Source organism: Penaeus japonicus, unplaced genomic scaffold (genome assembly GCF_977035675.1).
Source record: "Penaeus japonicus unplaced genomic scaffold, GWHDUDI00000001_assembly GWHDUDI00000041, whole genome shotgun sequence".
Taxonomy (NCBI): Eukaryota; Metazoa; Arthropoda; class Malacostraca; order Decapoda; family Penaeidae; genus Penaeus; species Penaeus japonicus.
The window spans coordinates 2,936,100-2,953,599 of NW_028234443.1; the positions used below are offsets into that span (position 1 = coordinate 2,936,100).

At 30.5% G+C, this 17,500-nt stretch overlaps 1 protein-coding gene and 6 non-coding genes across 7 annotated transcripts in view; 2 read left to right on the forward strand and 5 right to left on the reverse strand.

Moving 5' to 3' along the window:
- LOC122253921 (neuronal growth regulator 1) overlaps window positions 1-17,500 on the reverse strand; it is a 354,189-nt gene that overhangs the window by 64,240 nt on the left and 272,449 nt on the right. The gene's annotated exons all lie outside the window — the stretch shown is intronic.
- TRNAF-GAA (transfer RNA phenylalanine (anticodon GAA)) lies at window positions 3,593-3,665 on the forward strand. Its single transcript has one exon. It is a non-coding gene; the product is annotated as a tRNA-Phe (tRNA).
- TRNAF-GAA (transfer RNA phenylalanine (anticodon GAA)) lies at window positions 4,209-4,281 on the reverse strand. The gene has a single exon. It is a non-coding gene; the product is annotated as a tRNA-Phe (tRNA).
- TRNAF-GAA (transfer RNA phenylalanine (anticodon GAA)) lies at window positions 5,058-5,130 on the reverse strand. Its single transcript has one exon. It is a non-coding gene; the product is annotated as a tRNA-Phe (tRNA).
- On the reverse strand, window positions 7,812-7,884 carry TRNAF-GAA (transfer RNA phenylalanine (anticodon GAA)). Its single transcript has one exon. It is a non-coding gene; the product is annotated as a tRNA-Phe (tRNA).
- On the forward strand, window positions 12,524-12,596 carry TRNAF-GAA (transfer RNA phenylalanine (anticodon GAA)). Its single transcript has one exon. It is a non-coding gene; the product is annotated as a tRNA-Phe (tRNA).
- On the reverse strand, window positions 13,130-13,202 carry TRNAF-GAA (transfer RNA phenylalanine (anticodon GAA)). Its single transcript has one exon. It is a non-coding gene; the product is annotated as a tRNA-Phe (tRNA).

Consider the following 17,500-nt stretch of genomic DNA (forward strand, 5'->3'; position numbering starts at 1 on the left):
TTTTGTTATTACTATCATTATTATCATTATTGTTATCATCCTCATTATAAACATTATCGTTTTTTTATATTAACCTTGCTATCACTATTGCAATTCCCGTCATTCTTTTTATATTCATCAAAATTAGGTTTATGATAATCATATTCATCATTCGTGATAACAACAATTATTACGATAGCTAATCGATGACCGTATTGGGTTATCTGTTGTAAACGTATATTACTGTTTTTTGCCATTGCTACTACTACAAAAGCGATATTTCCATCAACTATAATGTCTATTTCTTTAGTTGTTGCTATTACTTTCTTGAGAAAAAAAGTTTTTTTACTATTTTTATGAACGTTGTTGTAAATATCCACAATGATATAGTTAGTCCTATTTTATTCGTTTTCTTGTATTCTCTTTACAGAAAACGAAATTTATTTTTGCGGTAACTATGGCAAATTTGGAATCGATTCTCCTCTCCCCTCCTTTTGTTTGTCAGTCTGTCGATCTGTTGTCCGACCGAATTTGCAATACTCTTTCCGTGTATGTGTGTTGCATTACTTCACTATACAATAGGTGCACTAAAATGATATCACCTTAGATGAAAGAAAATCAAAATCTAGACAAACTCTTAATTCACTGATTTTCTAAGTTTTCCTGATAATGGGCCATTTTCATGGACAGCCTAAAACGCATGCTTGATATTAATATCAGTCAATATGAGTAATACTTAAGAAGAATATCCTAACAGATTATGATTCCACAGAAGATCGTATCTATAGAATCAATCAGTATCATTTTATCATTGTTTTCTTTTACAATAAATGCAAATTACTTTTTCCTTAAATATGTCTATACTCATCCGTTTGTTTCAAGATGTAAAATCCCCCCCCCCCCCCCATTATCGCTATTCTTAATCATTAGTATTATCATTACTATCATTATCATAAATAGTTCTATCATCATTGCTATCATCATTGATATTTGATTAACCTTTATAAATCATCTTCATATGTCCTGCCTTGCACATTTTATGATTATGATGAATTTAATCTTTATTTAAACCGCTAGCCTTTATTCACTCGACAGAACACTTTTTTTTCCAAATCTCTTTGTGAGTTTCAATAACTGGTTCGCTGACACTTTCCATAGACACAAACTTATCAGTATTTTATATTTCTTATATTCCTTGCTTAGTGATAAGAATTTGAGTTGTAGTGATGCATTAATGCTTGTCCCCACCCTCAAGCTACCGAACAGCCCACTGCCTCTCTTAACCATTCGTCCAGCCGCCCGCTTCTTTGCGATGCACAGTGTCACTGACCGCCATGGCTGGCTGGACAAGCTCTTTCTCTGAGTGACTGTCTTAGGGAAAGGAGCTCTTCTGTCTCACCTTTCACCTCCTGACGACGAAGGAATTGAGGATCTGTCGGGACAAGGCCGCGAATGAACCACGGAGCTCTCGCTGTGTGGACTGGCAAGTTGACAGGGTGGTATACATAGTGAGTGACCGTATTTTCATTTGATCTTATTTGAACAATAAACTAGTGATTTCCTTCATGTTTTGTTTTATATTGATCATATCCCGGCTCGCTACCAGGCACCTGTATTCCTACAAAAACATTATACCAACAACAGTTGTTATATACTAGTAACCAGTATAAGATGAGTCTCCCCTGTATTTATACATTTTCTATCAACACTATGATACGATTTTGTTTTCTTTGAAGGCTGTAATATTAGGGTAGACTATGCAATATGTCTAATTTATCTAATCTATTATGGGAATTAGTTAAACTAGCTAAGATATGACAAGATCAGAAAGAAACACAAACTGGATACACATATTCTAATTCTTTCGTGATTATAGTAACTATGTTTGGTGATAGTTTCATCATTTTTCTTTATCAAAGTACATTAGCTATTGTTCATTTACAGCCGAATTCAGCGTAATTTGCAACAAGCGATTTTACCACATGATAGTTTCTTGGTTTATTGCACGGTGGCGACGCAAAAGCTGGATTAGTTTATATGTGTTTGAAACTGATTATCATCAATTTCATATATTTCACATAATTATTTAGCTTAGCGACAAATCCTTCAAGTTGCATATAGCATTACGCGAAGTCGATACAAAGTTACCTTTGCTTTTCGAAAGTCAACAGGTATATTTTACTTGATCTGTGTTTTGGGGTTCACGAGTGTTCTCTGGGCGTTCCCTTCTCGAGGTCATAGGTCACAGAGGTCAACAGCCAGACAAATTGGCATATCTTAAATTCTTGTACTTTGGACATGCTGATATGATATAGAGGATTATTTGTTCCCATCTTCTCTGCCACTTGAACGATGGAATCCTAAAGCTTGACATTTATATATATATATATATATATATATATATATATATATATATATATATATATATATATTGTTTTTCATTTCGACAAGATTATGCGAACGTCCGAAAGAAGTTATAATGAATGGCCTAAAATATTTGGGGCTTTGCATATTTAATGAGATATTTTTTGTCTCCCTTTTTTGGTGTTCAAAAGGATGAACCAGAATCCATTATCGAGATCATACAATCAAGTGTTTCATAATATACGTAATGATAGTATGTTTGAACTTAATAATACCAATCACTAATAATATTCTGCCGCAATTATATTCATGTTTTGGCGATGTGTCAGTAATGTTTGGAAATTCATTTAAAAGCTTTAAAAACTAGTATTTGGAATTCATTATCATCATTAAAGTGTATTTAGTCATCTTGTTTGTCGGCATACTTGACTAAGGAAAATGCTAATGTTTCGTATTTCCATTCATAATTCACACATTTCAGAAGCAAGATAAAAAGATAAAGAGAGGGGACAGAGAGAGATGAGAAAGACTGGAAATGAAAGAGATATATAGCTAAATTAATAGATAGTTTTGTTTGAGAAAAGTGAATCTTCCCAGATTCTAGTCTGCCGAACCCTAGGCCTTGAGTCTAATAAGTGCTTAGAGTCTAAATATTATGACGTATAAGAATCTATGAGAATAGCCTTTTACGTTTAAAAAGAAACTTATATGTTCATGATTCCAGACGGATGCACTCACGTCGCGATTGCATAATGATATGCATCTCATGCCCGTACGTCCACCTTGCTCTTTCTGTTCGTTTATCTTCACGACTTTGAATCCTTATCCATATATGTGATGGTTATATAGATGTGTGTGTGTACATATGTGTATGTATAATACATATACATTTGTGTGTGTGTGTGAGTGTGTGTGTGTGCGCGCGTGTGTGTGTACATGTACAATTTGTACATACATACATACATATATACATATATATATATATACATATATATATATATATACATACATATACATATATATATACATATATACATATATATACATATATATACATATAAATATATATATATATATACATATAAATATATATATACATATACATATATACATATATATACATATATATATATATATAATATATATACATACATACATATAGAGAGAACCAGAGTGTATATAGAAAAGTCAAACCTACGGTCTATTGCAATAAACACAATAATTATAATTAAGCCTTATGAAAGTATCCGCCTAGATAGCTCAGATGGGAGAGCGTTAGACTGAAGATCTAAAGGTCCCCGGTTCGATCCCGGGTCTGGGCACTTTTGGGACCCAATAGGTAGGCCTACATGGAGTAACCAGAAATGCCGAAATCAAGTGATGTCCTGTCAAGTGGTGTCCTGTTATTACCAGGGTGACTTGAATTGTTAAACACTGTAGATTTTGAAGAGTGCTTAATATTCTGTCTAGAAACAGACTGAACACATTTTATAAATCTTATCACACATTTCATACATATATACATAAATGTATTCCTGTATACATATATTCACACACACAAACAAACACACACTCACACACACACACACACACACACACACACATATATATATATATATATATATATATATATATATATATATATGTATATATGTATACATATATATGTATACATGTATATACGTGTGTGTGTGTGAGCGTATGTGTGTATGAGAATTATTAAATAGGTTTATGCCCACGAATTTGCTGTATAGACACCTCTCTAGACACAGATAAACTTAAGAATAACCCAACATAACTCTTTCTATGAGTCCACCTACCTGCGGGATTTCCAGGTACTCGATGCACCTGTTGCCTCTCAAAATTGCCCAGACCCGGGATCGAACCGGGGACCTTTAGATCTTCAGTCTAACGCTCTCCCAACTGAGCTATCTAGGCAACGATTAATACCATCTCTTAATTACAAATATTTAATTGCTATCATAGAATCTTGGTTACAAGCTACATTGGAATTGAACCAAAACTGATAAGAACTTCATATGTTACAACAGCAGCTTGCATCTCTGTGAGAAATTGACTGGCCGAAAAAGAAAAAGAAAAACTCGAAAATCCTCGAATGTATATGAAGCCATCGTTGCTCTGAAATAAAGGGGAGAGATTGAACACAAATGCGATGGGGGTAAATAGCATGATATAGATCAAACTGTAAATGAGAAGGGGAAGGAGGAGTAGTAGAAGAAGATGAAGAAGAAGAAGAGGAAGAAGAGAAGGAAGAGTCCTCTTATCCCAGTCAGGAAAGAGGAAAAAAAGGATTAAGGATAAGGGTTGTAGGATCCCATCTGCGGGGACAGGGAATCCTCTTCAACTCATAAAAAACTATCCATCACTTTAAGGAAGAATGTTATCTTTTTGTTGGATGTACACGTGTATGACACCTTCAGGTCGTGAGAATATGACCTGAGATTTCGACCTGGTTTAATCAGGTAAACAGAGTGTGGGAATTATTGTGAATGATTGTGATAAGCAGATGGTTTTGTGTCACAAAGTTTATATGTGAAGTGGAATCGGGAAAAAAACACGAAACAGAACAAGAAAATGAGGCTTTATCTGTAACTTACGGTTTTCACCTGATAGACTTCTAGACTTTCAACTATTTCATACTAGCAGATAATCCCGAGGTAATGGTTTTTTGTGTACCGAAGGGCGCTCAAAAGTGCCCAGACCCGGGATCGAACCGGGGACCTTTAGATCTTCAGTCTAACGCTCTCCCAACTGAGCTATCTAGGCTTACATATAATAGTTTATTAATTAATCAAGTTTGTTTTTACATCATAAATACATCATCGTTGCTTTTTGGAGTCTCTGTTGTCTATTTGGCAACTGTAGATATGATGGCGGATATCTTTTCGTATCTTTATCGCCACGAGTAGAATGACTTGCTCCTTTTTCTTCAGTAATATCATGATTGAATTCGCTTCAGCTGCAGAATCTTGATGACTAGTTAATTAATTGAGTGGTGATTTGACAGAAAAGTTTTGTAATGATTCTTTAGGTCTTCCGTTCTTCCGTTTGAATAGAATTGCGGTTCAGTATTATTATTATTATTATTTTTTTTTTTAAATAAAATACATACATGCATGTACACATATGAACACACGCACATGCGCGCATACACACACACACATATATATGTATATATAAACATATGCATATATATGTAGATATGTATATATATATATATATATATATATATATATATATATATATATACACACACACACACACACATATATATATATATATATATATATATATATATATATATATATATATACATACATATACACACATATGTTTATATGTACACACACATATACACATATATACACATATGTTTATACATACATACACACACACACATGTGTGCGTGTGTGTGTTTACATATGTTGTATTTGTATGTGTGCATACACTTGGAAATAATATTTCAGCTGCAGTATATACTACACATATATGTCCTCTTGTCTACTCAAGGTTAAGACCTAAGTTGTAAGTCTCTTTCAAGAGGTAGTAAGAAGTCATAACATTATCTCATTCCCGAGATAAGTGGTATCTCTAAGCTCTGGTTGAATGACTCTTTTTCTTTAACTCAGGTACTTAAATCAGGTAATTAACTCAGGTAATGATTTGGATATAACATATAACAGGCATCAAAGGCAACATGTTATTTAGTAGACTTTTTTTGTCAGGCGTTATGTATATATTTGTTCTTTCTTTCTTTCGTTCTTTCTTTTTTCTTTCTTTTTTTCCCTTTTTCTTTATTTTTTTATTTTTTTATTTATCTTTTCTTTTTTCTTATTTTTCTTTTTTTCTTTCTTTTTCCTTTTGAGAAGATTAAGCGGTGGATATGGAAGTAAATAACATCACATAGTAAAATGATTTGTTTCACAGAATCTTGGTTACAATCTACATTGGAATTGAACCAAAATTGATAAGAACATCATATTTTACAACAGCAGCTTGCATCTCTGGGAGAAATTGACTAGCCGAAACCTTCTCTAAAAGAAAGTTAAACATTTCTGTTTCTCGTCAGCAGGACACATGACGTCCTTTTTATGTCCTGATCTTGATTTGTCTTTCTTCGCGCGTCTCATAGCTGATATTTTGATGATGTCCTTTGTATAGCTGCCCTAGATAAGGTCCACCTTTCTCGAGCTCCGAAGCTAAAGATATCGTTGACACAAACCTCAAATATGTTTATTTCAATAGCTTCATTTTAGGGTAAAAAACATCATTTCAGGAGAATCAATCCCTTTTCAGGTTAAGAATTCGGATAATTTTAAATTCGGGAATTCGCAGGGAATTTCGGTATCTTTGAGGGATACTCTTGTATTTTCTAAGGAATTTTCTTAGCACTCGTAATTCAATTTCTATTTTGAGGATAGTTTACAAATCTAACATAAGCTTTAATCAATATAGGCTCTACCTTCTCATCTAAATGAAATTTGTCTAAGGAAATGGGTGTTCTCTACCAGCATGGTCGGTAAGGGACGTCCTAGTGACTAATAGAGAAGAATTAGAGAGAAGACCCTCTGCTTTAAAATCAAGCAGGCGAATTGTTGTCCAAGGGTCCTCGGCAGCTCAAATTTTCTTTGGGGTTTCGGAAGAAATTTATTTTTTAGATGTGAGGTTCTTTCTACATCTCGTTTTCATTTCTTAGATGGTTAGATGGAAAAAAAGACTTATGAACGAAGACCTGGATAAAAAAGAAAAGAAAAGAAAAAAACTCGAAAATCCTCGACTGCATATGAAGTCATCGTTGCTATGAAATAAAGGGGAGAGATTGAACACAAATGCGATGGGGGTAAATAGCATTATATAGATCAAGCTGTAAATGAGAAGGGGAAGGAGGAGTAGAAGAAGAAGGAGAAAAAGAAGAAGGAGAAGAAGAAGAGGAAGAGGAGGAAGAGGAGGAAGGAAGAGGAGGAGGAGAAGAAGAAGAAGAAGAAGAAGTTGAGGAGGAGGAAGAGGTAGAGAAGGATGAGTCCTCTTATCCCAGTCAGGAAAGAGGGAAAAAAGGATTAAGAATAAGGGTTGTAGGATCCCACCTGCGGGGACAGGAAATCCCCTTCAACTCATAAAAACTGTCCATCACTTTAAGGAAGAATGTTATATTTTTGTTGGATGTACACGTGTATGACACCTTCAGGTCGTGAGAATATGACCTGAGTTTTCGACCTGGTTTAATCAGGTAAATAGAGTGTGGGAATTATTGTGAATAATTATGTGATAAGCAGATGGTTTTATGTCACAAAGTTTATATGTGAAGTGGAATCGGGAAAAAAAACACGAAATGGAACAAGAAAATGAGGCTTTATTTGCAATTCATGGTTAGGACCTGATAGACTTTTAGACTTTCAACTATTTCATACTAGGTAATGGTTTATTGTGTACCGAAGGGCGCTCAAAAGTGCCCAGACCCGGGATCGAACCGGGGACCTTTAGATCTTCAGTCTAACGCTCTCCCAACTGAGCTATCTAGGCTTCGTATAAATGTCTGTTAATCAATCAAACTTCTTTTTACATCATAAATACATCACCGTTGCTTTTTGGAGTGTCTGTTGTCTATTAGTCAACTGCAGATATGATGGCGGATATCTTTTCGTATCTTTTTCGCCACGAGTAGAATGACTTGCTCCTTTTTGTTCACTAATGTCATGATTGAATTCACTTCAGCTGCAGAATCTTGATGACTATTTAATTAATTGAGTGGTGATTTGACAGAAAGGTTTCGTGATGATTCTTTTGGTGTGAGATGAGGGAGGTTATTTGTCATCTGGTCTTCCGTTCGAATAAAATTGTGGTTCAGTATTAGTTTTTTTATTAATGAAATACATACATGCATGTACACTATGAACACACGCACATGCGCGAGCACACACACACATACACACACATACACACACAAACACACATACACACATACACACACACACACACACACACACATATATATATATATATATATATATATATATATATATATATATATATATATATATATGTGTGTGTGTCTGTGTGTGTGTGTGTGTACATACATATATTTATATGTACATATATATGCAAAAAAATATATATACATACACACACACACACACACACACACACACACACATATATATATATATATATATATATATATATATATATATATATATATATGTATATATATATATCTATATATATATGTATATATATTTTATATATGTACATATACATGCAAATATATATGTATATATATACATATATACATATACACACACATTTATATATATACATGCATGCTCACACATATATTCACATATATTTATACATACATACATACAGACATACACACATACACATACACATATAATATATATATATATATATATATATATATATATATATATATATATATATATATATATATATATATGTGTGTGTGTGTGTGTGTGTGTGTATGTGTGTGTGTGTGCATACACTTGGAAATAATATTTTAGTTGCAGTAGATACTACACATATACATCCTCTTATCTGTTCAAGGTTAAGAACTAAGTTGTAAGTCTCTTTCAAGAGGTATTAAGAAGTCATAACATTATCTCATTCCCGAGATAAGTGGTATCTCTAAGCTCTGGTTGAATGACCTTTTTTCTTTAACTAATGTAATTAACTCAGGTAATGATTTGGATATAACATATAACAGGCATCAAAGGCAACATGTTGTTATTTAGTGGACTATTTTTGTCAGGCGTTATGTATATGTTTTTTCTTTCTTTCTTTTTTTTTTTTTTTTTTTCTTTCTTTATTATTTTTCTTATTTTCCTTTTTTTCTTTCTTTCTTTTTTTTTCTTATTTTTCTGTTTTTCCTTATTTTTCTTTTTCTTTTTTTCCTTTCTTTTTTTTCCTTTTGAGAAGATTATGTGGGTTAGCAAGCGGTGGATATGGAGGCAAATGACATCACATAGTAAAATCATTCGTTTTCGCATCAAAGTTTCCACTCAGAGTGAATGCGGTTTAGCATAATGGCTCTCTTACAAAATAATAATAATGATAATAATAAAATAAAATAAATGAATAAATATACATATTGAAAATACATACAGGGAACCGCCATCACTGCATCTGTACGACAGAAATCAAAGATACATCCGGAAGTTAGTGAAAGGCGACAGAAGGTTACGAAAGAGACTTAAGAGCCGTGAGGGGAAAAAACAGTATCTTAAAACTAAGGAAAATAGATTTCACGAAAGAAAGAAAGAAAGAAAAACAAAATTGTATATATATATAATAAAAAATAAAATCATACAGTATAATCTCATCGACGCTCAGGTTCTGATGCTGCAATTACGATCTTGGTTCTGTCGCGATGAACCTTGCAGATGTGCTTTTTTTTTTTTTTTTTTTTTTTTCTTAATACCCCTGCCTTATTATCAAAATGGGGTCTCGGGGTACTCAAAAAGGCAACTTAATAATATATGATAAATGGACCGTATGATAACCATGAACAGCAACTACAGGTAAACAGAAATCAATCACCTTTAATTCTGTTAATTTCTTAGAAATTCCATTAACCACGACAGTAGTGATAGTTATAAATGTCTACTAAATATTTTGAAACAATATGTCTTAGGCCTGTAGACTTTTGTGTAAAGAAGGAAGCAACCTGGGAAGGAAGTTACCTTTTGGCTTAAATCTTGTTTTTACGCGCTATATCATGGTAAGAAATAGCCAAATCAACTTCAGATTTATGGTGCACAAGCATCTGTGTGTCTCTTCATAGGATATGCTAGATCAATCGTGATTGAATACTCGAATTAAGAATAAAATTGGGAACCACGTATAGTTGAAAAATAGAAGCAAAAAGTCCTTTTTATTCTAATGAGCAAAGTGTATATAGATTCTCAGGAAATAGATAAATAAAATTTTGCTATTACAAACTAAAAGTAAATTTGTCTGTAGAATTAGTTCGTTTTTTCATAATCATGTTGTTTTCCTTCTTACAGGAAATTGAAAGTTTAAAGTAACGAGTTGAACTTCTGGGTGTCGGATGTGAAAGAACTTCACCCATTGACATCGTGTGTGTGTGTGTATGTGTGTGTGTGTGTGCGCGTGCATGTGTGTGTGTGTGTGTGTGTATGTGTGCGTGTGTGTATGTGGGTATGTGTGTGTCTACCTCATTCCTTGAATTTTCGATATTTATTTTTTTCGATTAATGCTATTGTTGTTATTACTGTTAGCATAGAAATCATAACAATAGTTAAAATAACGATAGAAGTAAAGACTTTTTCTCTTTTGGAAAATTAGTGAAAAAGGGTAAACCGGTGATTCTAGTTAGTCTTACTAATTAACTCGCCTGAGGAATCATCTACGTGTAAGATAATGATACTAATTAAAACCCCAAAAGTTGCTTTCATGATAATCCGTCAGTTAAATTCTTATTTTCAGCTTATTTTGAAAGAATTGCCAGCTCATTTAGAATTGAAAAGTCACAACTATCAAATCTAGGTTATTTGTCATTGTAAAAAAATATTGCAGATGCATTTGTAACTTTGTATTTCACAAGTTATTTTCTTTTATAGATGAGGTTCTGGTTTAATGTACTGATCTCATTTATATCTTTAATTTATATTTTGTTCGTCTATATATTTCTAAAATTTAATCTATTTTTCTTATTTCATGTATTCATTTTACTTTTGCAAATAATAGCTCTGTTTATGCTAAGAAATTTTAAAAAGACGAACGCAAATATTAAATCTATCATTGCAAACACACAACGTGCAAGGCAGCGCGTGGGTGTGCAATGCATGAGAAAAAGGTGGAAATCGTATTTTATTCATGCAGGCCTTGGCTGGGCGGGGGAAGGGGACCAGAGTGAGGGGGGGGGGGGGCTGTTGCCGATTTCATTACTGTAGGACCTCCCCCCCCTCCCCCCTACCGCTTACCCTCTAACTTTGTAGTTCCTGAAACTGTAATTACGCTAAACACAAATAGTCACCACAGCCTATTTAAATAGATAAAACAAACTACAGATTATTAAAACTATGTCTTTAAAACTACGTGTATCTTCAGTCTGTCTTATGTTTATATAAATTATTATTATCTTTTTATTATTATTATTATTATTTTTTTTTTTTTTTTTCCCTATATCTCCCCTAATCAAAACTGCCATTTGAACTTCAGCTTTTGATCTGGAGCGAATTCTCTCGCGTTGCAAACTCATTCCTTGCAATCTCATTCGTTGCAAACTCACTTTCGAATTACAGGACTTTTAGAACTGGATTTTAACAACACCCTTTTTTAAAAGTTTGATTACATTCCCGGGGTAAAAAGGTCGGCAGGTTTATCATAAGTCACTCATGTGTATGACTTACAGTTTGAAAACGATGTTAGGTAGGGACTTCCACGGAGGGAGGGGAAGGGGGGGGGGGGATTGAGTCCCTGTCCTTTTTCTTCTTCGTATCAAAAGTTCTATTCAATTCGAAATCAGGGTAAAGTAAAGCGTCTTGTTATTTAAATTAGATGGAAAGTAAAGCACAGTCTTATTGAAAATAAAGGAAAAGTAAAGCACAGTCTTATTCAAAATCAAGGAAAATAAAGTACTTTCTTATCAAAATAGGGCAAGAGCAAAGAACACTTTTACTCAAAATCAGGGAAAGCAAGGTGGCTTCTTATTCAAAATTCAGGGAAAAGTAAAGTGTCCTTTTAAATCAATGGACTGCCTTTTTTTCAACTGAATCTACACACCTCTGGGTCGGTGCACTGATACTATGTAAAGTGTCTATTCCTTCTTCTTAATCACACGATAGACCAGTCTGGATCCCTTGTAGATCTATTACGATCGATATTAACATGAGACTTAATATCAACAAGTGCGAGACTATCACACAAGAGGAATTGCACTTTTTTGTTCAGCACAGTGTTCAACGAGCAATTTAGTTCAGTATATAACAATAAGGAAAATAGGTATTGTAGTCAATTTAGACTGTGAGTGAAGTGAATGTATTCGAAATAACAAATGTGAGCCAGCATAGAGCCTAATTCTATGCGTTATATTGTATATTCACTTAAGTATCAAAGATTAATAAGTGCAAAATGAAAAGACTTTTCAACTTAAATTAAAAAACAACTAACATTTTAACATGCCTAGATAGCTCAGTTGGGAGAGCGTTAGACTGAAGATCTAAAGGTCCCCGGTTCGATCCCGGGTCTGGGCACTTTTAATGGACCTCAAATGCCAATAGCAGATAAAGTCGCGTTCACCTTGAGCTGCAGTTCTGCAAGGCAACTCGACTCGCTGCGACTAAGTAGCGGCGACAACCCACTAACTGACAGTCGCCGCCACTGACCTGAGCCCACTTTGCTACCACTTTTGAGTAGCCGTAGTCCCGTTCAGGCTAATCGTCCCTGGCCTATTTGCATCGGTCGGTCCTAGGCTGTAAAGATGAAACCGATTAAGGCGTTTGTCAAAATGGCGCAAGAACAGTTGGGAAAAACGTCGGGCTAAAGGAGGAAGACTGTGGATTAGGAAGAGTATAGCCAGGAGCCAGAATATATATATATATATTATAGAGAGAGAGAAGGAGAGGTAGGTGTGCGTGCGTGTGTTTTGACAGCTTATATGGTGCTTTATTTACACGTGGGGATCCATATTTCCATGTCCTTGGATCAAACTCCCAAGTAAGAACAGGAAAGAACATCTAACCAAGACTATTCTGGGTACTCTTGCGTCGTCGTGGATTCTCAAAAGTGCCCAGACCCGGGATCGAACCGGGGACCTTTAGATCTTCAGTCTAACGCTCTCCCAACTGAGCTATCTAGGCAGGTATATAAGAGCGAGCTTAATTACACTTAGGTAATTATCATTATAGAAGATAGTGTATATTTTAGGTATTTGTTTCTCTATTACTCTCTTTCTCATCTATCTCGTCTCTCTCGTCTCTCTCTTCCTTTCTCCATTCTTCTCTTTCTTCCTTTCTCCTCTTTCCTCTTTCTCCTCTATTCTCTCTCTTCTCTCTTCTCTCACTCACTCTCCTCTCTCTCTTCTCTCACTCACTCTCCTCTCTCTCTTCTCTTCTAAATACATACATACTATACGTACATATATACATGTGTGTTACGTACTATGCGCTCATACACACGTATAAGACTCCTTTGTACTCAACACCAGTGGAGATTCAGAGCCCCTTCATCGGCAGCAAAGGGGAAACAGAAAATATATATTTTTTTTCTCTCTCTCTTTCTCTATCTTCCCTCTCTCACTCTCCTTTCTAAATACACACATCCTATGCATATGATTCCTTTGTACTCACCCCCTTCAACGGCAGCACAAGGAATGCTTCTTGGGACGATAATGCTGGGCGGTGATCTCACTTCACAATCAATTTCTCAATCAATCAATCAAGCGATGTGAAGGTACCATAAGTGACTGAAATTATAAATCTTAGTTATCTATGACAGGAAGTAAAATGGAGAGAGAGAGAGAAAGAGAGGAGGGAGAGACTGTATGACATTGATGTCATGACAATAGTGAAATTTGTGTCTTCGAAAGTAATGGTAATTGTCATTTTGGCTGAATATGAAGTCAGTATCTATAAAGAATAGTAATAGTTAAATAACGAACACATATGAATTACTAATGCCTAAATGCTTCCTAAAATGATTACGTACAACTAATGGAAATACACCAAGTAAGTAGGCATATGTGATGACGTATTGGTAAGACATTGAAAACTAATGAAAATAATAGAAATATTGAAATCCGATCAAGACTTCCGACCGTTTATAAGAAGTTTAGTAGATAATGAAAACAATAACAACACAAGTACCCTTAAGCTGAAAGGAATAGGTCTGAAAACCAACCAACTGACTTTAAGTTCGAGCACACGCGAAAACGGCCTATTTCGAGAGCACCAATTTATTAATGAAGAGCGAGCCAATTACAAAAGCGGTAATGACAAAAGCAATAACGGGAGATTGACAGGTGTCAGCGGTAACCTCCCATCCCACGCTCCTGTTCTCTTCTCCCGAGATGTCCTGTGATAACAGTGATCTTTTCTCGACACGAAGAAAGGTACACCTCGTTTGCCAGTCTGTTAAGCCTTTTCTTAATCTTAAAGAAAACCGACATTCTAAAGTTATATATTAGTCAATGCTATATCATATGTATATGCATATATGCATACATGTATATATTTACATATATATGTATATATATATATATATATATACATATATATATGACATATATATATGTATGTATGTATATATATATTAAATGCATACCTATATATGTATATATATATATATATATATATATATATATATATATATATATATATATATATATATATATATATATATATATATATATATATATATATATATATATATATATATATATATATATATATATATATATATATATATATATATATATATATATATATATATATATATATATATATATATATATATATATATATATATATATATATATATATATATATATATATATATATATATATATATATATATATATATATATATATATATATATATATATATATATATATATATATATATATATATATATATATATATATATATATATATATATATATATATATATATATATATATATATATATATATATATATATATATATATATATATATATATATATATATATATATATATATATATATATATATATATATATATATATATATATATATATATATATATATATATATATATATATATATATATATATATATATATATATATATATATATATATATATATATATATATATATATATATATATATATATATATATATATATATATATATATATATATATATATATATATATATATATATATATATATATATATATATATATATATATATATATATATATATATATATATATATATATATATATATATATATATATATATATATATATATATATATATATATATATATATATATATATATATATATATATATATATATATATATATATATATATATATATATATATATATATATATATATATATATATATATATATATATATATATATATATATATATATATATATATATATATATATATATATATATATATATATATATATATATATATATATATATATATATATATATATATATATATATATATATATATATATATATATATATATATATATATATATATATATATATATATATATATATATATATATATATATATATATATATATATATATATATATATATATATATATATATATATATATATATATATATATATATATATATATATATATATATATATATATATATATATATATATATATATATATATATATATATATATATATATATATATATATATATATATATATATATATATATATATATATATATATATATATATATATATATATATATATATATATATATATATATATATATATATATATATATATATATATATATATATATATATATATATATATATATATATATATATATATATATATATATATATATATATATATATATATATATATATATATATATATATATATATATATATATATATATATATATATATATATATATATATATATATATATATATATATATATATATATATATATATATATATATATATATATATATATATATATATATATATATATATATATATATATATATATATATATATATATATATATATATATATATATATATATATATATATATATATATATATATATATATATATATATATATATATATATATATATATATATATATATATATATATATATATATATATATATATATATATATATATATATATATATATATATATATATATATATATATATATATATATATATATATATATATATATATATATATATATATATATATATATATATATATATATATATATATATATATATATATATATATATATATATATATATATATATATATATATATATATATATATATATATATATATATATATATATATATATATATATATATATATATATATATATATATATATATATATATATATATATATATATATATATATATATATATATATATATATATATATATATATATATATATATATATATATATATATATATATATATATATATATATATATATATATATATATATATATATATATATATATATATATATATATATATATATATATATATATATATATATATATATATATATATATATATATATATATATATATATATATATATATATATATATATATATATATATATATATATATATACAAGGGACATGAACGAGTAGACTGAACAGGACTACGACTACTCAAAAGTGGTAGTAAAGTGTACTTAGGTCAGCAACGGCGACTGTCAGTTAGTGGGTTGTCGCCGCTACTAGTCGCAGCGAGTAAAGTTGCCTTGCAGAACTGCAGATCATAATGAAATCGACTTTATCTGCTATTGGCATTTGAGGATCCTTCATATGCAACAGTTGCAGGTTCAATAAAACTGCTCAGATCCGGGATAGAATCAGGCAGCGAATGATACTGTCGCTTAATTACAATTTAATTGCTATCATAGAGTCTTGGTTACAAGCTACATTCGATTTAACCCAAATTGATAAGAACAACATATGTTACAACAGCAGCTTGCATCTCTGGGAGAAATTGACTGGCCAAAAGCTTCTCTAAAAGAAAGTTAAACATTTCCGTTTCTCGTCAGCAGGACACAAGACGTCCTTTTAATGTCCTGGGAGCTTAATTTGTCTTTCTTCGCGCGTCTCCTAGCTGATATTTTGATGATGTCCTTTGCATAACTGCCCTAGATAATGTCCACCTTTCTCGAGCTCCAAAGCTGAAGATATCGTTGACGCAAACCAAATCAAATATGTTTATTTCAATAGCTTCATTTTAGGGTAAAAAAGAGAATCAGTCCGTTTTCATGTTAATTTTAAGAATTCGGATAATTCTAAACTTCGAAAACTCGCAGGGAATTTCTTTGAGGGATACTCTTGTATTTTCTAAGGAATTTTCTTAGCACTCGTAATTCAATTCT